General features: G+C 39.5%; 1 long non-coding RNA gene across 1 annotated transcript; it reads right to left on the minus strand.

Moving 5' to 3' along the window:
• Positions 1-11,061: 11,061 nt before the first annotated feature.
• On the minus strand, positions 11,062-24,488 carry LOC117803707. Its single transcript, XR_004627666.1, has 3 exons — positions 24,307-24,488; positions 17,376-21,180; positions 11,062-12,223 (listed from the first exon to the last, which is right to left on the minus strand). It is a non-coding gene; the product is annotated as an uncharacterized LOC117803707 (long non-coding RNA).
• Between the last annotated feature and the right edge of the window lie 431 nt (positions 24,489-24,919).

Genomic DNA, 24,919 nt, shown 5'->3' on the forward strand with positions numbered 1-24,919 from the left:
CCAGGAGGGAAGCAGAGATAAAGCATAAAGCCCAAGAAAATGAGTATAATAAAAAGCAAAATAAGAAAAGGACTCATTCCTCTGAAAAGAAGAGCCTGTAAAAATACAAGCAGGATAAAATTATACAGGAACCCTTTCTCTCCCAGTAAGTAGCCTTTCATTCATTTGACAAGCTTTTCTTGAGTGCCTCGCACTTACAGAGAACACTAGAAGTGCAGGCACAGAGCTGAATGGCACCTGGTCTGATTTCCAGGAATCTTAGCATCTAAGAGCAGAAATACACCATATAGAAATTATAATGTTGAGAAGAAAGTAAATGTCGTGAGAGAAATGGGTATCAAGTATTACACATGACAAGAAGACGGGGAGTTGTCCCTGTGTTGATGGATGCATTAAGGAAGACCTCATAAAAGGGACAGGTTTTCGGTTTGACCCTTAAAGGATGAGTAGGATTTCAATAAGAGGATTTGGGCATTCTTTATAGAAAGACGAAATGACATGATTAAAGGTTCAGAGTTGGGAAAGTAATTTGTTTTTACTGTGAGTGCTTGAGGAGAGAAGGAGTGGGATGCCTGACTAGTGAGAGGCTTTTACAAACCAAATCATGAAGGCCTTGGAAAGTCAGGCTATGTAGTATAGACTTTGTTCTGCAAGCCAAAGTTTTTTAATCTGCATTTGTGCATAATTTTCAAAGAGTGCATATAGCTCCTTGTGTATCATTGTGATTGTGCTTTTTTTTTTCTGGGAGGAGAGAACCATTAATTTTTTGTTTGTTTTTTAATCAGATTCTCAAGTGAATCCATAGCTCAAAACAATTTAGAGCATAGAGAGGGATACTTCTCTTAGGGTATCTGCCCAGCTCACAAAGTCTCCTCTTTTTCTGGATATTAACCTTGACATAACAAGCATTTGGTCTCTGGTGGCTAGAGCTCTATAGTCTGACCTTGCCGCAGTGGTCGCAGTTGAATGAAGCTGGGGAAACAACTTATCCAGGCTGACACAATCAGATCCCAAGGGTGTACAGATATGAACTGAGAAACCCGGAGGCAGGGGGTGTGGGAATTAGAACTCTCAGACAAAATATTTATGAATTCCTTATTTTCAGGTATCTATCCCTACTTCGATTTCTGCATTTCGTGGTGCTAAATTGTTCAAATCTTTCCTGAATTCTGTGAGATAGCCTCAGTATCCTTGCAATATCCTTTTCTCTTTTCTTTGGCTAGACAGAGTTGATTTCTTTCACTTGTAACCAAAAGAACTTTGATACAGAAACTGTATTTCGAACACTGAAATGAAGCAGTGAGAAAGTATTGAAATGTTGGCACAGAGGCATAATATTATCTAAAAATTATCTCAGAAACATTAGAGTTGTCTTTACGCTTTTTCTCTATCTCCAGTCTTCAGCATCAAATCAACACTATCCTTCATCCATTTTGTCTGCCCAAGATGTCTAGTATCCCTTCCCACTGCAGCCATCCTGGTTCAGGTCTTAATCATTCTCCTCGTAGACCATTGAAATGAGCTAACCGCAGTCTCTAATCCATTCCTTACACGTCTGACAAGTGTCTTTTGCAACTTGTATAAGATCATATGCATCAGCTCAAAAATCTTAGCCCACACATTTCTAGTGAAAAAAGTCTAAACTTTCCAATCCATCATTCAAAGCTCTTCAGAGTCTGGCCACAATCTACTTTTCTAACATTATCAATCACAGATAACACTGTTAAAGTGACCAGACTCCGTTTCAGATCGGATGTTGGACTTCCAGTCTATACACACACTACCCTCTATGTTTGAAATATTTCTTTTCTTTTTACCCTGGTCGTTCAACATAGGTGTCATCTATGTTGTCCTTCCCTGCTCCATCTGGGCAAAACTGTTCTCTCCATCCTTTGTTTTCTTGCAGTGGAGACTTCTATTACATTTCAACATAGTATAGCTGTTTGCTCATTTCTGCCTCCCCTTCTATTCTATAAGCTGTTCAAGAGCACATCTTATTTCTTTATCTTTATATTTAGGACCTAACACAATGCCTTCCAAAAGCGGGTACTTGTAAATATTTAATGAAAATGGTGGATATAAGAATTAATGAAGGCAATAAAGACGACTTTGGGGAAGAGGTATAGAGAGGACCTGGTATGTAGAATGCTTAATCTCAAAACATTCCAAGAAGGAGGATTTGGTCAATAGTGTCTGAGACTGGACAGAAGTAAAAAAAAAAAAAAAATGGATCAAGGGTGGGGAAAGCTCACTGAATTCAGTGATGAGGTAATTGTTATATATATTCATAACGTGAAGAAGAGTGCCTAGAGAGGTTGAAATGCTGTTAATGTGAGGAGGTGGGACGAAGCAGAAGAAAGAGAAACAGTTTACTTCTCTGGGAAGTAGGGCAGTGAAATGAGGTTTACCTTGGGGGACAGTCTAGTCCAGTAAGGCAAGGAGTGAAATCAGAACGGTCCTACAGAAGAAGGCGGAAGTTGGAGAAGTTAGCATTGTCAAGAGAGAGAGAAAAGCCTCCCCTCTGAAAGAGGAAATAGGTCTGGATACGACGATTATTTTGGAACAGAAATGAGATTTCTTAAATCCAAGAAAAGGATAAATAGAAAGAACTGCAGTCCCCAGTGTTATTCGTTTTCACTCAGCAGTACAGAGTATTTTCGTTGCCTCTATCAAGAACTCTCCCCCAAGCAAAGTTCATCCAATAGAGTCAAGACAAAGGTAGAATAACTATAATTTTGTAAAGGGGAGACGTTAAGGACATAAAGACAGCAAAGATCACTTGAATTGTATCCGTTTCACATCAAGGGCACCCTTATAATCACATTTAGTTACACATGGATGGGCTTTGGAAACAGCTGGGTGGACCTTAATTTAATTTAACTAATTGATTTATTGGTTTCATTAATTGCTGTCAAAGGATACAAATACTTTCCCCAAGGGCCACAGTTTAGTTGGTCATCACTACAGCTTCTAGAAAAGTAATTGGATTTCTTAGTTTAGCCCTCAAGGTGAGCTATCAAAGAGCTAGCAGGATTTAACAATATAGTGCCATGGAAAATAAAGACAGAGAACTGCCTACTGATGCAAACAGTACCTCCATCCTTCTCATTCTCCTCAGTGGCAAAGGTCTTTTTCCATTAGTATTTTTTAATTCCTTTTTATCAGAGTAAATTTCCTTCACTTCTTCTCCAAGCACTCGCTCTCCTAATCTTTTCTTTGGATTTCATCTTTCATTTTTCATCTTGGCTTTTCTCTAATTATCTTAGGTGGCATCAACTCTTCATACATAAATGGGATATGAATCAATAAGTATTTGATAAAATTGTTAACTCAGAAACTGACCCTTTGGTTTTCCCTGTTATGTTGCAGTCTTTGGACATAATGCTGAAACCCAGAACCTTGAGTTATAGATGTTTCTCTTTCTTTCTCAAATAAAGTAAACACCTCCTCAAATTTTTTTAGATTNAAGATTGATTGATTGATTGATTGATTGATTGATTTATTAGACAGAGACAGCCAGCAAGAGAGGGAACACAAGCAGGGGGAGTGGTAGAGGAAGAAGCAGGCTCCTAGTGGAGGAGCCTGATGTGGGGCTCAATCCCGGAACGCCAGGATCACGCCCTGAGCCGAAGGCAGGTGCTTAATGCCACCCAGGAGCCCCAACACCTCCTCAATTTCTTTAAAGAAAAAATATCAAGAATTGGGAAGAAAAAATAATTTAGAATCCCAGATTTCTTACCTTTGGATCCTTTCCCTATGTATATATATATAGATACTCCTGCATCTCAAGGAGAAAGAGCTCTAAGTAAAACCTTCAGTGGCTGCTTTACTCTGTAAAATACCAAGGCATAAGCAGCGATTTTAACTATGAAACAAAATCAAGGAGAAAAATGTTGTCTTGCCTCCTTCCATCTTCTCTCCCTCCTTCCCTCCATTCCTTCTTTCCCTACCCAGATTTGGCATGCCTAGAACCTGTGTCAGTGCCCAGGAAAAACTTGCAGTGCCAGACATGGTACTAATGTACCTGGGAGAACATAAGCACCTCTGAATGGGGAACTATAATGCTAGGCAAAACAGAGGGTGTGGTGTGCAGAAGTGTAGCAGTGTTCAAGGGAAGTTGCTTATCCCTGAACACCTATAGGAAACATCCCCTTGAGATACTTTTCAAAATATTTGATAGAAGAATGAACATTTTGAGCTGCTTGAGTCCAGTATCAGTCACATAAATAGGCGAACCGATGAAATTTGAGCCATGGCCGTTGATATGACCTCATTCATCTGCAAAGTCTTATAAAGCCCAGGGAAATCCAGGTGTTAGGACATTCTTAGACTTCAAGGGCCTAATACATTTGTGCCCCATTTCATAATGTGTGTTCTGCCTTTGCCACATCCCTTCTGTAATTGATGGATATATTCACTATGAAATGCAGATTTCCTTTTAAATATTTAAATTCTGATTCCCAAATTAACTTAGAACTCCATGTCTTCTGAGAGCATATATAAAAATTATCTTAGGGGTACCTGGGTGGCTCAGTTGTTAAGTGTCTGCCTTCAGCTCAGATCATGATCCCAGGGTCCTGGGATGGAGCCCCTCATTGGGCTCCCTGCTCAGCGGGAAGCCTGCTTCTCCCTCTCCCACTCCCCCTGCTTGTGTTTCCTCTCTCGCTGTCTCTCTCTCTGTCAAATAAATAAATAAAATCTTTTTTTAAAAATAAAAATTATCTTACCCTGGCAGGATGAATGCAACAATGTGTATTGTGATTAATGCAGGAATAAAAAGGCTGAAGACATAGGGACAATCTCAATATACCAATGTCAAGTCATAGTCTAGAACAAAGGTTTTATAAGAGAAACTCTCTATGTCCTAAGGACTACTAGAAATAAGCATGCCTGGCTTAAATCTATAGCTCTCAGTTCTCCTATTTAGTTTATTTAATTTAGTTTATAGTTCAACACTGCTTCCCATGGCATTTTACACTTGAGTAACGTGTGTGTGTGTGTGTGTGTGTGTGTGTGTGTGTGTCTACATACTCTGGTGCCTTTGCTATTACACCATATTGTTGTTATAACATTAGGGAACTATTGAAATACTGGAGTTCAGCCTTTACAAAATAGTAATAACGTTACTTTAACTGCCTGTAAAATACAATTTGCTTACTATAGTGACATTCACATTGAATTACAGCACAATTTTGCATTGTACAATTTCTTAAGACCCTCAATACACTTTTAGCTCTATGACTATGATTTGATTTTAACTGTATACATGAAATGTAAATACAGTGACTGCAGATGATATGCTCTATGTAGTGAATCAAATGATCTCTATAGACCAAGAAAGTAAAAAACCTTTGAAAACTACCTCAGTGTTTCCAACCAGTGAACTTTTTTATCAACGTCACTGTTAATATCATCTTGTCAGTTGGGGGCCCTTTTACAGAAGAACTTGTTAGGCAATATCTGGTGCAAATGTCATTGTAGTAAGGTCTCAAGTGGCTGTGCGGTTACCTAGACTCTCTGGGGCAATCAGCCCTTTTGATAATAATTCTGAAAATTGATTCATGGGCCATTACAAGAAGAAAGGCTCTTAGAGATCATCTCGTACAGCCTAACTCCTGCGATTGGGACCTGCTTCTAGACACACAATGAATCTGGTTCTACCCTCGGTATTTCACTTAGTTTTGCTTGTGCAATACCTCTTCCTGTTCAGAATCCAGAGCTATAGCAGCAGTCAGAATACCTACCCCTGTGAGGCTTCAAATTTTATTTCATGTTCATTAACATGAAATGCTAGAAAGCTAGTATTTCTACGGCATAGCTCTTGTGAAGAATGGGAACCGCCAGAACAGAAACTGGGCTAACCTTGAGGCAATTTGCACAGGAAACTAAGATTGCACAGCTCCGAGGACTAGCTGCCCAGCGTGCTGTGGCTTTCCTTGGAAACCTCGAGTGAATTAGGGGTCAGTCAAAGACCGACGAACCATGAACTGCTTGCCATATGAGGACCCTAAATCCTTTTCATTCTTCAAAACTCAGTTTAAATATCTCATCCTCCTTACTAGTATTAATAATTAATATCACTTCCCCGGAGTCCCAAGTGTTTTGTATACATCTCCACTGTAGTTGTTTAAGAGGCTGTCTGCCAGTGAGATTATGTAGTTTATTGAGGAGAGTGACTCTATCTTATCATTTTCGTTATCTTCAGTGCCTGGAATAGAATAGGTGTTTAATAAATGTCTGAATGTAGAAGAAAATGTCAAAGGAAAACATGAAGATAGCATACTCTTTTTGTTGAACATAAGGGAGCGTCAGGAAAGGAATGTAAAAATGCAGGAAATCTCTTCTCTTTGTAGGACCCGAAAAGCCTATGAATAGAGTCAGATAATCCTAACCAGTGTAGTAAATTCATTTCTGGAAACGAGGCAAGTTTACATTGTCTCTGCACCCTGATAACTCTGACCAGTGGTATTTAAATTGTTTACTATTTTTTCAGATAATTCTCAGGACCACACATCCTCCAATAATGTTAACCCACTGCACACTCCCAATACATAGAGAGAGTGTAGAAAAATGCCAGCGTTTTCTTTTGTAAATAATCTCACACAGTACACAGAATTGTCACGGCAAGTCATTTTATTAATGTCATTTGAAAAACAGATCGACTTCAGGAGCTATTGTCTGTGCTATTTTGCTGCTGTTTTCCTCCTTCCTGCGTTCTGTACTGTAGTCTTCACAAAAGAACACTAGAGGGATCAGCCTCATATTTTTCAGAGGCCTTTGTGTTAACCAAGCCAAGTACAATTATGGCTCTTCCCAGAAAAGGGAAAGAATAATGTTGGCAATAGGGTGTTACCACCCAGAACCACACAAAAAGCTGCAAATGTAACCAAAATGGCTTTCTCAGCCTCTATAAACCCAGAAAGCTACGTGGCATTTTCTCTGGCTAGCGGCAGCACTTTAAGAAATTACCTTTAGAAAACTGGTTAGAGGTCTATCGGAGCTTTGAAAAGAACTCGAAACCTGGGGAGGGATTGAAGGAATAAATAAGCAGAGTTGTTTAATAAGGCTGCCAATTTTTTTTTTACTTCCAAGGGACAAAATCAAGTAAATGTCAGATTTTTCCCAGCTGGTAAACACATTCAGATTTCAAACTAAAAAACCTCCAAAAGGAGTAGGGCTGATAATGACAAAGTAAGAAAATCGTGAATTCCTTTTTCTTTTTTTTTTTTTTCAAAATAGGATGGAGAAATAATTCAGTCATCCTTAATCTGGACATTTTTCCTCTTCACTTCGCCTAAATTGTGGATGTGAATAAAGACATAAATGGATGAAACAGTATAATTTTAGTGTTTATGGATGCATAAGAGAACTAATCAAGCTGGTGATCCGAGTCTGTCAGAACTAACACAGTAACTGAATCAGATAAAATTAAAGGGGAAAAAAAACCCTCTTGTCTATAGTGTCACTCTGTAGCTTTAATCTATCGGTTTCAGAAAGACCTTGTCAGCTCCTAACTGATCTGGCTAGTGAACTATCTCACTTGCTGATCCTTTCACCCCCCCATCCCTGTGGTTTGTTCTAATTAAAATAAAAACCGTACTGCTCTAATAATTTGACCCTACCATCTCTCTTCTCAAAACTTTGCAGTGGCTTTTAATTGCACTAAACCTAGAATCCAATTTAAAATCAATTTGGGGATTCTAAGTCCACGTCTCAAATGTTCTTGTGGCGCTGACCCAACTGCTGGTCTCCCTGCTCCACACAGCAGGGATGTCACTCCAGGCAGTCGATCTGCTTGACTCCAATAACATCCTGACATGATTCCCCTTTCTCATGATTGTACCTTTCTCTTCTCCAATAGATAAACACTCAGCTAGAGCGCAGCTGCAATGGCCTATTTCTGTTGGTCATGCCAGGTTGTCATTTACAGGATCTGATGTGCAATATATCTTTTCTTGTTTCTTCTAAAATCAGAAACTCCATGCTTTTTGACTCCTCAATAAGTCCACGGCATGGGCGCCTCCAGAAAAGTGGTGGACTCTTTCACTGGAGGAGTTCTGAAAGGAGGCTCTTCAGTCTTTGTTTTTATAAGCCAAGAGTGATAATGTAAATTCAAAAATTTCTGGAAAGTCACTGTGATTCCCTTCAGTTATCCCTCTTCATTCCTTACTCCTGATTTGGTTGCACCCTGCTCTGTAAAAAATAGAAAAAGAACTCTGGCTTTCCCATATCGTGGAACTTTCCAGCAATGTCCTTCCATAAAAGGGATGGGTCTTTTTTCAGAGCCAAGGGATCTGCCTCCAACAGTTTGGGCTGCATGGTGGTAGGGTTTTTTTTATACTTTTAGACAACGTGGAAGTGTCTGGAGCGGTGCCTTCTGTCCTAGCCATCCCAGGAATTACTCAGTGTTTCAGGGCCCTGGGCCAGTAACCACTTGCCCAACCACCTCTGCCACGTTAGCTCTGACAGCGAGGTGGATGAGCCTGGGTTCAGGAAGGCCAGAGTGATAGGGTTTCCCATGCTGAGAAATCCACCACAAGATCAACAGTAATTCTGACAGGCAAAAGCACCCACCCTCGAGTTCCTACCCCCACCCCCTATAGAACTGTAGCAAGTGAGTGAGTTGTTCAGTCTCACTCCCATCTGGGCTTCTCAAAGTTTAAGGCATCAAAAAGGCTGTGACCCACCTATCCAAGCCCTGGGCAACCCCGAATCTGGGCTGCCCCCATCCAGACAGGGATCCTCTTTCTTCCTCCCTCCATCCCTTCCTCCCCCTCTCTTTTCTTTTTCCTTCCTTCCTTTCTTTCTTCCTTCCTTCCTTCCTTCCTTCCTTCCTTCCTTCCTTCCTTCCTTTCTTTTTTAATTTGGTGAGATGGCATGCCTGTCCTCTGCTCCAGTGTTTGAGCCGTCTTCTTTGCAGCTATCAGGCTGGTAGATGCTCTCTAATGTCACAAGCTCCCCAACCTAGAACCAGAGAATTTGAACGAGTACATATCAGTGAATTTTTTTAAAAGATTTTATTTATTTATTTTACAGAGAGAGCATGAGGAGGGGCAGGACAAGCAGACTCTGAACTGAACCTCTGAGCACAGAGCCCAATGTGGGGCTCAATCCCATGACCCTGAGATCATGAGCTTAACCAAAACCAAGAGTTGGACGCTTAACTACTGAGCCACCCAGGGGCCCCAGCTTGAATTTCTAGTGAAATTAAGTGTGAAGAAAAAGGTGAGGCTTTGTTCTGCAAGAAAAATGGGTCTCTTTGGTTCCAGGCAGTTGGACTAGGTGTCTTGCTCTAACTAGCTTTGCTGATTCATGTGAAGTGCTGCTCTATCCAGGAGGTTGTAGTGTCCTTTTTACACACACTTGTATACACACACATACTCTCTCTCTCCATTCACTGTGAAGGGAAATCAAGATGGGTTTGAATCTTGCTTGCTTCTGACACTTCCAACTCTGACATATTATTATGCATGAGTCTTAGTAAGTTCATCCATAAAATGGGGTAGAACTGATGGTAAGCCCACTCCTCTCTCTTACAGTCTGTCCTCACTTTTCCAATATTTTAACATGAGTGTTGCACAGTCTTCCTTGGTAACCTAGTGGAATAGTAAGTCTCCGTTCTTGTCATAATGTAATCTTCCTATGGGTAGGGACCTCATGTATTGTGTTGCTTTGTATCTTCAATACCTTAAAACGTGCTTGGTACAACAAACAGTGGTTGAATTAATGAAAGGCAGGAAAACCTACTTAGTCTCCAGTCTCAGCCCTGCTACCAAAAAGCTGTAAGTAACCTCCAGCAAGTCATCTGAGTTACTTTGGCTAGTTTCTTCATCTGTAAAAGAAAGTATTTGCAGTACAGAGACTTTGGTTCTCTAAGATACTCTTTCTCAGTTAGGAGATCATTGTGACCTCCAGTTCTTTTCTCTGCTGAATTTTCATCATCTCTGGCATATTCACATCAAAAAGGCATCCTGTGGTGATTCAGAATGCAGGCTCCAAGCCCACTGCTTGGTTTTGTATCCCAGCCCTCCCACTAACTAGCTCTGGGTTTGGAGGCAGGCTCTTCAACCTCCCCGAGCCTGGTTTTTTTATCTTGAAAATGGAAATAATAATAGTATTATTTCAGGGAGTTGTTGGGATGAGTAAGTGGCTACATTCATGTAAAGAATCAGAAAAATGTGGGATAAAGAGTAGCTATTCAATAAAAGTTCACTTTAACTATATGACTGCCTTTCCTTCCCATATTTTGAATTTAGATAAGTGAAAGTAACTGGTATTTGGGATTTTTGAACAGAATTCCAGTTTTTATTTCAAACTTTTCTCTTTCTGATCAATGATAGTCTAAATTCTACACATAGCAATCTAACTGGGTGTCAAGTATAAGGAAAATAATTGTTTTTTAAGAAGCCCTACAGGCAAAATCCATCCCATTTATCAAGAATTTGACTAATAGCATCTTCTAAAAATCAGTGTAGTATGTGCCCTCGTGCTGATCCTAAGCCACAGATTGACAGACTTCAACCAAGTTCAGCCAGTCTTGACTTCTATATCTTTATCCTCATGAGGAAGATTTTTATTTCCTTACATTTAAGATCAGTTTTATTGCCTTCTTCTTTAAGGAATGAAGAAACTTTTCACTTTAGAAATGAAGAAACATTGACAAAATCACATTGCTTGTTCTTAAAGTTTTTATTGTTACTATTATTAATCTTGCTCCATCCACAGTACTGGAACATAATTTTCCCTGTGGTGGAACATGGTCATTTTGCTATTCTGAGCAAAGTTTGTGAAGATTGAAGTTGAAAAAGCTGTGAACTATGGATAACCCATATATTTCAAAATGGTTGTTACATTATTATTTTTCTCACAATTATCCAAAAAAAACAGATTTATTTAGTAAGACTCAGAACAATGAAATAAATACAGTACTGATTTCAAATGCAAATGTCATGTCATTCCTAAATGAGTCAACCTACAAAAGACAATGATAAATCAACCAGATAATTTCTGCATGTCAAAGAGTTTTAAAGGTGATAGCTAGTAAATTGAAGTACACATCAAAGTTTCTCAAATAAAAATGTTAAATATAAGTTACTTCTTCATACACATCTAAAACCTGTCAAGTACAAGGGAAAATAATCTGTCTCACCCCCACCCATTAACTGAACAGATCACAAAAGTAATTGGCATCTTTCCACCTCCCAGGAGTGGCCCCAGAGTTGAGTGGCAGCATCATAATTCCAGCTGTGTGGGAAAGTCACTGGGTTCTAGCCCCTCCAGCAGCAATTATGGCAGGGCTGCAGCATGTCCAAATCCAAGTGGCAATGCCCAGCACACAGAATGCCAGACTCAAAAGCCATTTCTGGGTGTGTCAAGGCTTGAGACAGTTGAGTTGTAGCTTATTGGTCATCTCAGCCAGAAAGGACAAGCGATGATTATAAATATATGTGCATACCCCATGGCAATGCACTTGGAGGAGGATTCTCTAAAACACTGAACTTCTTGCAGCCAAGCAAGCAGGGTCTTGAGCTTTAAGATGTGGGTGTTCGAGTTAATGACAACACCTATTTTCACCAGCTCACGAAGCCTGAGCCCCCCAGGTTACATGTGTCTTACATATTTTGAAGAGAGATTGATGCTACCTGTTGTTAATTTATGAAGTGAGTGGGCTGAGAATTAAGGAGGCGGATAAATCGTGACATGCAAATGATTTTTCCTCCCCCTATGGATCAGAACCTTAATCATACAATAAATATTCTTATTCTTCATGTGGATGATGCAGGTGATCTCAATTCACAAGGGCATGTAAAATCCAATATGTATTTTTCCATTCCCAAGTGAAGAAGATTTTAAGTAAACTATTACCTTTTTACTGGAATTTGTGCTTATCAATGATGAACACATGAACAATGCACCTAGAAATTACAGGGGAGCAGCCCAGTTACTTGTTAGCGTCCTTCTCCTCTCTTAAGCCAGAGTCCATGCACTGTGCCTTTAAGGCCGGGGGGGGGGGCTTGCTCCCAACTCAGGGCTGCACTCTGCCCTCCTCGGCAAGTGAGTCAGACTCCACAGGCTCAGACAAATGGAATCTCCCCCTGTGAGAGCCCACAGCATTCTGCAGTCGAAAAGACATCAGAGGGCCTGAGGGGAATATTTCCCCCCTCCAACTTGACCTTCCAGCTCAGAGTATTCTCTACTGAAAGGTCCAGAATGTCCTGAAAGCCTGTGAAAATTAAAAAGTGTAATTCATGACACAAGCAAAGCTTTTCCTTCCCCATCATCTAGGACCACCTACAGAAAATATAGAAATGGGCTAATGCCAGATTCAGAGGTGAGGGAGTGGAACCATAGCTAACTTTCTTTTCAGTCTTTCCATAATTCCTGTGCTACACACACACACACTTTCAAGACAGGGATGAGAAGAGAAATTCTGTGAGAGACTACAGCTCTTCCCCCAAAATGTGTGTGTGTGTGCATGTGTGTGTGTGTGTGTGTGTGAGAGAGAGAGAGAGAGAGAAGGAGGAGAAGGAGAGAGAGTTACATCTAAAAGCTGTAACTTTTAACAATTTCTTAGATGAAAAGAGAGATTTAGAGAGAGCTTCGGTGAAGGAGGAGGAGGAGGGAGAAAGGAAGTGGGGGGAGGGACAGGGATAAGGGAGGGGGTAGTAGAGACAGCGAGATGATAAACTGAAAGAACAATCAGAAAAAAGTTTCTTCTCCCATCTTCCCACACTTGCAGATTTTTTTTGGCAGCTTCCAACCTTGCTAACATTCCCAACAGCACGTTTTAAAGACATGCTCAAGAGACCCACAAAACTCAGTAAGTGGACTCACTAGAAACTTTCTGAGTCTCAGTTGGCAGCTCTAAACTTGGGCCATGGAGGAGTTGCCTATGAATGCTGCTCTGAAAAAGAACTCTATAGCGCTAGGAGCTGTCCCCTCTCCCTCTTAAGCCCCCAAGGAGAAGTAGTGTGGTTGCCCAGGCCACATGCACCCAAGCCACAAGCCAGGGGTCCTGTGGAATCCAGCTCACCACCCCTGTACTGGCTGGGGGAAACCATCACAGACTTTTGTCGTAAATGTTTCTGTCCTGTTTGCTCAAATGTGCATAATAGAATCAGAAAGAAACCAAAAAGGAACAGCTTTTTTTTTTTAAGTACAAAGAAACATTTGATGTCAGCACGGATTAAGTGAAATAGGACCTTATTTTATATCCCAAATTGAGGAATGAGATAGATGATTTATATAAGGAAAACTTTTTCCTAAAAGCAGAAATTAAAGTTTACTTAAGCTTTCTTCGTAAGTTTAGCGCAGTACTAGCTTATAAACTGGTGCTGGTATTTACTTGGTTCATGTTCTGTGATGGTATTTTGATTTAAATTTGAAATACTAAAGTAGAGATTAAAGGTCTGCTAATAATTTAGTCTTAATTTAAAAATGCAATCCAAGAAGATGTAACTTTTAACGACTTAGTTTTTTTTGTAACAGCATAAACTTCTTTAATTAATCTTGTTAGCCTAGCAACAAATTTATCTACTGATTAAATATATGAGATAATAATATGAAAAGATTCAGAAACCATTGCAAGGTACTATTGATTTTAGTTCCCTCCTGAAGAGATTTCCATGGGTTTCCTTTCTCCAACCAATTCTTTAGCCTGGAATCCAAAGCCTTTTAATAATCTGGTTATTTTCTTTCTCCCTTCCTTCCTACCTTTTTCCTCCTTCCTTCCCTCCTACCCTTCTTTCTTCCTTCTCTTCCCTTCTCTTTTTTCTCTTATTAATGTCCTTATGAACTTGGATCTATCTCTTTATGTCCCCATAGCTTTCCTCATGCTGTTTCCTTTTTCTGGAATGATTCTCTAACCCCTTCACTCTGCCCATTTAAGTCTTGCTCATCCTCCAAAGTCTAAAAAATATTGCCATCTATTTCAATTCTTCCAATTGGATTTTCATATATAAAGGGTTGGTATATGACCTCCATTGTGCCTGCGTGTATTTTTATGCCCCTCAGTAGAAGACATTTTCTCTGTCTTACTCTTTATCGTAGTCATACCCCCCTCAACTATACCTGTCGGAGCCTCCATGTTTAAAAAAATACTAAAATACTCCCTGAACACCACCACCCACCCACCCCCAACCTTGCAGTAAGACAGAAAGCACCAGAACAACAACTTAAAAAATTTTTTCTCAGTCATCTGCTATGATCTGCTAACATGGAGATGGAGTTTTCTTTAGTGTATACAGGTATTGAATTACAAACAAAGCAAAACTTTCAGTCTCAATCTCACAGACCTGTCAAGTAAAATGAGCAACTTAAATAATCATATCAAGCCGGATTCCCAGAAGTCCTCCTCACCCTGGGTCTCCAGATCACCACCATACCATATAACTATGGGGATGTTCTTCTGAAAATTGAATTGACCAAATGTGTCCAATTGTCTGATTTGGTTTGCCTAATCAATACAAAACAGGTTTACTACAAGGACCTTTTGAAAATGTCCTTGTCTATTCCTCTAAAAATCTTAGATCTTAATCTGTTTTCATAGGATCAGCTACTTGAACTCTTCTTTATTTTCCAGAGTCTTCCATTTGACTTATGAAACACTCCACCAAGTTGCCTAAAGGTAGATATTAATTTACTCACAGAAACTGAACTGTTTCTCCTTAATTAAACATTGCCTTCTCAACCGCATTATATGCTTTTCAAAAGAAAAAGACAAAACAAAACAAAACAAAAATCCCTTTATTTGCTGAAAGGGTTGAGGACTTTTATGAAGCATTTCAACTGATTTGTCAGAAAGCAATATGCAGTACAGCTGTTCTCTACCCCCAAAGCTGGCCTCTCAGATTTTTTCCAGTGCCTTTTTTTCAACTCTCTCCCGCCTGTCAGGCATACTTTTCTTCTCTGTTATTGCTCTTTCTTGCTTTCTCTCTGCCTGCACCCTTTCATTCCCAGCTCCTCACTTGTGTGTCCTGGAGGGAGGAGGCCAGGGTGTGAGTGGAGAGCACAGTCACTTTGGCACATATCCATATCCCTAAAGGGCATCAGAATAATTCACTAATAATCACTCAAATGCAACCAAAGTATTCAACACAGAAGAAAATGTATAAGTACATTTTCTAAACAAGTTATCCTGCCCTTTATGAGGTCCAAAGAAAAAGTACACTGCTTGGGGAAAATAACATATACCTCAGATCTTCTGCTAGATAGAAATCAATGTGTTGCAGGGGCGCCTGGGTGGCTCAGTTGTTAAGCCGCCTGCCTTCGGCTCAGGGCGTGATCCCGGCGTTATGGGATCGAGCCCCACATCAGGGTCCTCTGCTGTGAGCCTGCTTCTTCCTCTCCCACTCCCCCTGCTTGTGTTCCCTCTCTCGCTGGCTATCTCTCTCTCTGTCAAATAAATAAATAAAATCTTTAAAAAAAAATAAATCAATCAATGTGTTTCAGAAGTCTAGATTTTTCTGCCTAAAATTCAGAACTTGGAGTTCAATTTTCATATTCTTAATCAAAACCACCACCAAGTCTAAGAGACATTTACTTGAAATCAGGACATTTCATGGATTAAGATATTCTTTTTCATCAGTATTAACTGTTTTGTGTTCTTTCTCAGGTGTAAATTAAGAAAACAAATCAAAGACAATTCTCAACCTTTCAAAAATGGAAACTAAAATGCTTGATCTAGAATTATAAGTGAGTGCATTTGGTTCAGGGTAGAAAGGGAAAGGGTCAGAATGAAATGACAGTGGCCTCTGCCGAGAGTTTTTAGATTTTACAAGTGTCAAGGGTATCAGAGTTATATCCAAAGCTAGAGAGCAGAGCCAGGCAACAGGTGTGGTATCTTCCTCATAAAATGTAGCTTATTTATCTATCTGTCCTCCATGCTTTTATATTTTCATTCATCAGTGCTTATAACATTCTAGGCACTGTGTGGATTCTGAAGACATAGCAAAGAAGAAAACAAAGTCCCTGCCCTCCTGAATCCTATCTTCCGGTGGAAGAAGACAGAGAAGGGAGAAATAATCAGATAAATATTATGGCAGCTGGTGATAAGCCCTAAGAGGGTAGGAGTGTTTCTTTAAAGAGATTAGTTTTAAAAGCTCTCATAGAGATGACATTTGAGCAGAGACCTGAAGGGAGTGAATGAATGAATCATGTGAGTAACTGTGGGAAGACTATCTCAGGCAGAGAGAGAATAGCAAGTGCAAAGGCCCTGAGGCATGTCTAGTATGTTTCAGGAACGGACCTGTGAGGCTGGAGCAGAATAATTGAAGGGGAGGCAAGAATGAAGTAAGGTCAAAGTGGAGACAGAACACATCCTGTAGAAGCCTGTCAGCAAATAAATGGACTCTGGGTTTTACTCTAGATGAGAAGGGAAGGTTTTTAGATGGCTCTGAGAAAAGAAGAGGCATAACCTCAAATATTTTAGAAGGATCATCTGGCTGTGTGTGTAGAATAGACTAAGATAACAATGGTAAAAGTGGTCATAGGTGATGATGTACCTTAAAGATAGAGCTGCCAAGATTCAAAAGATAGATTGGTGAAAAGGATGTAAGTGGTTGGGGACAGTGAGAGAAAGAAGGAAAGAAGATCCCAAGGTTCTTGGCCTGAGCAATGGAGAGATAGAGTTGCCATTTACTGCAATTTAGGATACAATGGCCTCAGGAAAGGGGTTTCTTTCTTTCCCTCCTTCCTTCCTTCCCTACTTGCTTCCATCTTTTCCTTTTATTATTTTTTTAATGAGAGAAATTACACCATAGTTATTCTGATGGGAATGAAGCAATAGAGAAAGAAAAAAGTAACTGATACGAGAGTGTTATCCTCGAGTAAGAGAGAAGGGACGGTATTGGCTTTGGTTAAGAAGCTGGCAAGTTCATGCATAGAACAGGAGTCAAGGGGCGCCTGGGTGGCACAGCGGTTGGGCGTCTGCTTTCGGCTCAGGGCGTGATCCCGGCGTTATGGGATCGAGCCCCACATCAGGCTCTTCCTCTATGAGCCTGCTTCTTCCTTTCCCACTCCCCCTGCTTGTGTCCCCTCTCTCGCTGGCTGTCTCTATCTCTGTTGAATAAAGAAATTTAAAAAAAAAAAAAAAAAAAAAGAACAGGAGTCAAGATAGATCTCGGTGGGTTATTCGAGGTGGTGGTGGGAAGTTGCAGACATTTTCTTCCATTTGGTTCTATTTTCTCCAGTTTTCAATGAAGAATTAGGATAAAGGATGTTTCTCATTATTCCCCTCACTTTATCTCTGACCCAGTTATCACCTCTATATCACCATCCAAACCCTTCACTGTGCCCCCCCCCTGAATAGCTTATCTATAACCAGCAAGCTATCCCCCCTTCCACTTATTCAGTGTTTTCTTTCAGCCCACACTTACCCTTCCCCACTTGGATCTACATTGCTGGGGCTGGGAGATTGAAAACATATTTCTGCAGGCCCCCTGCCAGTTGCCTTCCTTCTGCCAGTAGAAGACAGTGTGGAGAACAGAAGGTGGATGGAAGGGAGCAGTTTCTTGCTTCCGGCTCTGATGGTGTGGTAATTGCTGGCAATTGTGACAGTAGGCGTCAGAGAATTCTGGATTCCGGCAGCCGAGCCAGGGCAGCGCCTTCTAAGTGGTTTTAGCCCTGGGTGAGGTGGATCCAGAACTGATTGTGACAGTTTCTCCAGTAGCACAGCAGCAAGGGTCGGCTTATGGGTATTAGGAGCTTCTGATCTCCAAGAATCCACTTCTCCACTTGTACCCCTTCAGCCACCTCCTCTGTCTCCTTTTGTTCCTATTGTCCTGCCAGATGTTTTGTAACCAGTTCCTTGAATTAAATTCCCACAATATGAAAGACATGAAATAGTTTCTGTTTTCTTGACCACCAGTCCCTGTCTGATACATAAACAATACTCTCAACTCCCTTTTCAAGGGTTTCCTCCATCTTCCTGCCTTAATTAAAATGGACCTCTTCCTCAATGACACTGTTGCTTTGCAACACACTTATAGGTCACTGTTTATCATCCCATGCCTCAACTATTCTAGGGCCAGGAGATAGTATTAATATTGTCATCTTTCCCTATTATTGCATTTAGACTGCCTCCCAGCCTGTCTTCTCAAATCCCGCTCATTTAGACCAATTCTATTTGATTTTACTAATTTTTACCATCCCATCTGTACCCAAGTTATTCCCTTTCTTTAATGAAAGGTTTTGGCATCCAGCCCCAAACTTGGTTTTTATCATCTAAGCCCCATTGAAAGCTTGATCTCCGTGTGTACATGGATGACCTATTGACCCATTCAGCATCCTCAGCTTTCAGTTTTTTGGCCTCTCTCAAGTTGTTCTCCATTCCATGCAGCCCCTAGTTCTTGTCATTACATCTATTTTATACCCATTCCATAACCAGACTCACTAATTCCCCTTCTTATTCACAATCCTACCTTTAGCATGCTGGATTGGGTACCCCTTGGCCTTTATTCAACCTCATCAGCACTTCTAGTGGGTTGAGCCCTCTATTTTCTCCTACTTAATCATTAGATTTTTTTTCTCTCCTCATTTTCCTCCTGAGATAACCTCATTTCATGACTTTTGGTTTCAAGCATTTTTGTTGCTATCTTAACTCTCTTGCTATCTTTTCATTATACAGGTCCAGAAAAACACCAATCCTGAGTTATCCAACTCTTTCTCCATGCCTGTACCTGCATAGGTAAATATAGCTAGGGAGAAAAAAATCACATAAAATGGCAGACTGGTTAATTCCTTTAAAACTTCAGAAGCCCAATCCCAAACATGCTATTAACTTAACCAACTCCGACTATCTTAATATCTCTAGTCTACACTGTCTCACTTTTTCCAATGACTTAAAAAAATTTTTTTTAATTATCCTAAAGTCTTTAGCTCATCCTTCAGCCCCTTTGCTTTCAGCACATGGTGATCTCACATGTTAATTCATAGAGAAAATAGATGTACTAATAGGGGCTTTCCTCAACGGAAATGCACAAACCCATGTATAGATGCCCATCTTTCTTACTTTCTGCCTGTTAACACAAAGGAGCTGTGCCACATACTTATTTTCGATAATCTCTCTACTTTTCTTTAATTTTATCTCTTCACAAATTCTCAGAAACCTACCACTCTTTATTAATGTTTTTCTCTGCCTTTCATCTCAGGTTTCCCAGGAACTTCTTTCCTTTAAAAAAAGTTGAGGTAAAATTCACATAAAGTAAAATTAAAATTTTAAAGTATCAACTGAGTGAGTCAGTATATTCACAATGTTGGACAACCATCACTTCAATCTAACTCCAAATATTTCATCAGCCCAACAGAAAACCTGTTTCCGTTAAGCAGTCATTCCCCATTTCTCCTTCCCTATAGCCCCTGGCAACCACTAATCTGCTTTCTAGCTCTATGGGTTTACATGTTCTGGATATGTTACATAAACAAAATCATGTAATCTATGACCTTTGTGTCTGGCTTTTTTCACTTAGCTCAGTATTTTTGAAGTCCACTCAAATTGTGGTATGTATCAGTACTTCATTCTTTTTTGTGACCAAATAATATTCCTTGTAGGAATATAGCACATTTTATTTATCTGTTCATCATCCGACAGATATTTGGGCTTTCCCTTTCCCACCTTTTGGCTATCTGTGTATAAGTTTTTGTTTAAACACCTGTGTTCAGTTCCTCTGGATATATACCTAGGAGTGGAATTGCTAGGTCATATGGTAATTCTTTGCTTAAATTTTCCAGGAATTGTCAAGTCATTTTCCACAGTGGCTTCCCATCAAATTTGGAGCATGCTCATATCTCTCCAATTAGAAAAACAAAATCTAAGCCCTATGCCCTTCTTCAGCTACTAATCTTTCTCTCACCTCCTCTAAGAGCAACTTCTTGGAAAAAGTTTATAGGCTTATCCTTTACTCCCCAGCCATTAAATGTTGGCACTCCTCCAGACCCAGGCCTATGTATTTTTCTCTTCTTTGTTCTATTGTTTCCTCCATTGATTCTGGCATCCCTCCAATTTGTTTCCCAAACTGCAGCCAGTGTGTCCTTTTCAAAATGCAAATCTGACCATGCCACCCTTGTTTCAAATAATCAGATTTCTTTTGCTCTTGGGTAAGACAGAAATCCCTAACCTACCTGACCCTGCCTGGTCTCATTCCACTTCCTTTCTAGTTATTCCTCCCACCAGGTGCTCCGTCCCTCTAGAAATCCAGCCATATGTCCTCCTTTCCCCCACAGGCCTTTGTTCTCACATTTTCTCCTCCAGGACAAGACCCTTCTCTACCACCATATCTTCAATTGTTAATTTCCATTCTTGACATTTTTGTTCATTCAGCAGTTCTTTGAAGCCATCCTTGACTTCCATGATGTGGTAAAATCCTATCGGTTCTTATGGCACTGTTGTCTTGGTCAGTTCAAGCTGCTATAACAAAAATACCATAGACTGGTGTCTTAAACAACAAACATTATTTCTCACAATTTTGGAGGCTGAGAAGTCTAAGATCAAGGCACCGGCATATCCCATGTCCACTTCCTGGCTTACAGATAGCCACCTTCTTGCTGTTATTCTGACATTGCCAAGAAAAGGAGCAAACTTTCTTATGTCTCTTATATCTCTTCTTATAAGGACACTAACCCCATTCATTTCATTCCCATGATCAGTGTACCTCCCCAAAACCCCACCTCCAGATACCATCACACTGGGGATTGGGCTTCAATGTATAAATTTTGAGGGACACAGACATTCATCACATAGCAACTGTAATAAATAGGCTGAACTGTGATCCTCCAAAATTCATGTTAAAGTCCTAATCCCCAGTAACTCAGACTATGACTATATTTGGAGATAGGGCCTTTAAGGAGGAAATTAAGGTAAAATAAGATCATATGGGTGGGCTTTAATTCAGTGTGTTCTTATAATAAGAGGAGATTAGGGCACAGACAACACACAGACCACCAGGGTAACCATGTGAATATACAGGGAGAAGCCTGCCATCTCCAAGCAAAAAAGAGAGGCCTCAGAAGAAACCAAACCTGTTGGCACCTTGACCTTGGACTTCTACCCTCTAAAACTGTGAGACAAAAAATTTCTGTTGTTTAATTTGTGGCATTTTGTTATAGCAGCCCTAGCAAACTCTACAATCACCTAGAGTCTTTCTAGTTTGATCTTCAAAGTCACCTTGTAGTTCAAGATGGCAGCTGGGGAAAAAAAAGAAGGCAAAAAGATAAAAAGGACTCTATTCCCAAATGAGTAATTTTCCTTTAAACAGCTCTACTAGAAGTCACACACAACACTCACTTCATTGGCCAGATGTTGATCTCATGGCCACACTTAGATGCAAATAAGTTGGGAAATGTAATTTCTCTGGGCTACTGCTACCCTGAATAAAACCAAGATCCCTCTTGCTAAGGAAGAATGAGAGACTAGAAATTGTATGGCAGCTAGCAATCTCTGCTACAGTAGCTAAGTGTCATATAACTTAGGGAATTAGAAACAATTGATGAAGCAAACTAAACCCTTAGTATTAATTAATTTGAGAGTAACATATAAACACAATCTGTGTATTCTTGGTATTTTTATATTTTTAATGCATAAGAGAATTTGGCATGTTGGAGTATCCAATGCATTAGTTCTGTGATTCCCATTTAAATTGTATAATTAGGTAATTTATTAAACTTTTTATTTTAATTTCAAAGTCATGGAAGATTGTACTAGTTTATAAATAGCACCAAGGCATTTTAAAAGAACTTAAATTTCATCATATTTTAAAGTTTAATTAATTGGATTTCTTAAGATTTACTTAAGTACTTAGAAAGATTTTACTTATTAATTAGCCAGTTTTGGATCTTTTAAAAATCAAGTATTTTAAATTTATAAATTTAATTTAAAATGTTTAAACAATTTTAATTAATTAGGTTTTAAAGATCCCCTTGAAAGTGGTTGCTGAAATAAGCTACATTGTTAATAGAATAATAAGATTCCTGAGTTGAATGTAAAAGATTAAGGAAAAATTAAGTTGGATCCATAATACGTCAAATATTAATTGAAAATCCAAAAGAATCACCAATAGTCTTTTCTGTGCGTAGAAACGGCCCTCAAGGACACTAGAAAAGCTTCACATTGACAGGCATATGTTTATAAAATACTTAAAATGATGAGTTCTAAGTATTTGGGTTTTTAAAAAATTTAAATAATGTGGGTTCATTGGAATTTTTGGAGCAAAAGAATGTCATGATCACATTTTTGTTTCACAAGATAATTCAGATGGCGTTGAAATGTCCTTTCCAATTTTCTGCCTGGTGATCCCTACTCAATTCTTTAAGCCCCATCTCCAAGGTCACCTCCTCCATGAAATCTGAACTGATACACAACTCCCAAACAGCACTGAGGATATCTCCCAGTACAATATTGCATTTTGCTCATCCTATATTATGACCATTTCATTTTATTGAGGTTATTTGTGTCTATCTCCTCTAGAACACCATGCCTTATTCATTTTTAGATTTTGTGTGTGTGCCTAACATGGAACCAGATACATCGTAGTCATAACAATATATATTTCAATTGGATAGAATACAATTGAAATGCAAAGCTTAGGACTTGATTCTGAGTTCAGTACAATCCCACCCAAGTATAGACATCATATGACACCCTACCTCAGAAATAGATGATGTCTTCTTTTCTGCCATTTTCTAATTTTTATGGCAGTCATAATTAAATAAATAAATAGCTAGTCATGATTATTAATTATTTGTGTCCAAGATATATCTAGCACCACAGAAAAAGAACTGGCTCTTCCAGCATTTCCTATCAACAGGTTTTCAGCCGTGTACTCACTTGCAAATGATTACACATTCGCAGGAAAAGAAATGTGTTTTAGTTGGAAAAAGTCCCAGCAGGCCCATTGGGTGGGCATTTGATTCCTTGATAAAAAGCCAAGTCCTGCTGTCTGGAAAGGAGGAAATTAGAAAAGGGGCAAAGGACCATTTGCTTCAGGGCCTGAAATAACACCAATTTCAGCAAGAACTATGAGCAGCAAGATAGCTGAATTAAACAGTGGAGAGAAAAATCGCTGTCTAAGACTTCTTTAGCTATAAAATAACTTAGAAAATAACTTCAAAATAATTTCCCAACCCACAACAATATTTTGACCAAGAATATACTGAAGGGCAATTTAGCAAGATGTTTTAGAGGACTTTAACATAGTAAAAGATCTAATCTTTTTAGATCCAGGAAAGATAAATAACACACAACCTTTCATGTACCTTTTAATCCTGAGATTATATTTTGTGTATGTGAGTTATTTTCTTTGTGTATATGTGTATGTGTCTCTTCCCATCCCATCTCTCTGTCTCTCTCTCAATTATACCGTAAAAATCAAGCCAGCAGGAACTACTTCTTAACATTTAATCATTCTCTACCCTAGCTGTTGTAAATTTTTTTTCTTTTCTTTTCATGGAGAAATTTTTCTTTCTATTGCCTATACTTCTTTCCAGCACATTAATTATCTTTCCTGTGACAAGCCCCTAATCCATTTTTTTCCCGTGAAATCTGTAGCACTTAATGAAGATTATTCTCACTTTGTAAAGGCTTTAGAAGGGACTTTTCAGATCCTGTCTAAATGAGGGCCTCTTAAGTCATATGATGAGCTGAGATTGGAGCCCTAGTCTCTCAGATTTGATTAGCAGGTCCCGATGGCTTGCTACTACTTTGCTCAGCTCTGTGATTTTAGCAAGAAAAAAAGCAAAAAGAAAACAAGAGTAGCTATCTGGATAATAGCAGGAACAAGTCTGAGAGGAGAACATTCACCTGCCATATGCACTATAACTGAATACAGTCATTAGCTGCAGATGCCTGGTAATTTGAAATGGGGGCCTTTCTGCCTCTTATCCTAAGTAGCCTCAGTGTTGAGACCAGTATGTATAAATAAGAGCCTATTCATCTTCCACTGGGGCTTAGAATTAGTGATTCTAGCATGTGGTTTTCCCTTCCTGTGTCTTCATGACCTTTCTGCCTTTTAAACAATCAGTACTTCATGATTGTGGTATGCTTAGGTCTGCTTTCACTATTCTCCCTCAAGAAGAAAAAATATATAATGCATCAAATCCCAGTTCTAAGAAAACAGGGTCCAGGTCTAAAAAGCAGATGTCACTGTGACTGTCACTAAGGAGCTTTGATGATAGTCTCCCATCTTCTCTCACAACTGGGGGGAAAGCCATATTCCAGCCTTATGCTGTCAGAAACAGAGACACCTTACCAGATGTTAATTCGATTTGGAGTTGTCATCACTCAAATATTCCCCAAAATTAGTGACAAATACACACCCAGGGGTTTTTAATCCAGGCTATACATCTGGCAGCTTATGGATCGCTCATGGCTGGGATGGTGAAGTCAAAGTCTGGGAACAAGATTCCATGATTCTGAAATCAATCTAAAGAATAGAGAATAAGAGAAGTGATGGCTTTTTTTTTTCAGTAACAGTGAATAAACTGGCTTCTTCTACCCCCTCTGAATCGGATGAGATAGGAATAATAATGACAAAGACAACAGTAACAACGTTATTCAGTGTCTTAAGGTGTTCCTCTCACTCATTCTTTGAATCATCATAAGGAAGATATTTTTTATTACGGTTTTCACGTAAAACGTATATGGGAAGGAAGTTGTAAATTTGTGTTAACTCTCCCAAAGTCTTATATTTTGGAAGAAGAGAAATTGAGTTTTGAGGATTTTGTTATGTCAGAGCTGTACTCTTAAGTTACTACCTCTTCTCCACTGGGGATTCATCATCCTGGAGCCCTAACCCTACCAGAGCTCCAGGGAGAACTTTGCCCACATCTCTCTTTCCAAGTCATATGGACGCCTAGGCCCAGACCTCTGGAGGAAACCCACCACCAAAAAGTATGAAAAGGAGCATAATGAGATCGCACAATTTTTGTA

The sequence above is a fragment of the Ailuropoda melanoleuca genome, chromosome 1 (genome assembly GCF_002007445.2).
Source record: "Ailuropoda melanoleuca isolate Jingjing chromosome 1, ASM200744v2, whole genome shotgun sequence".
Taxonomy (NCBI): domain Eukaryota; kingdom Metazoa; phylum Chordata; class Mammalia; order Carnivora; family Ursidae; genus Ailuropoda; species Ailuropoda melanoleuca.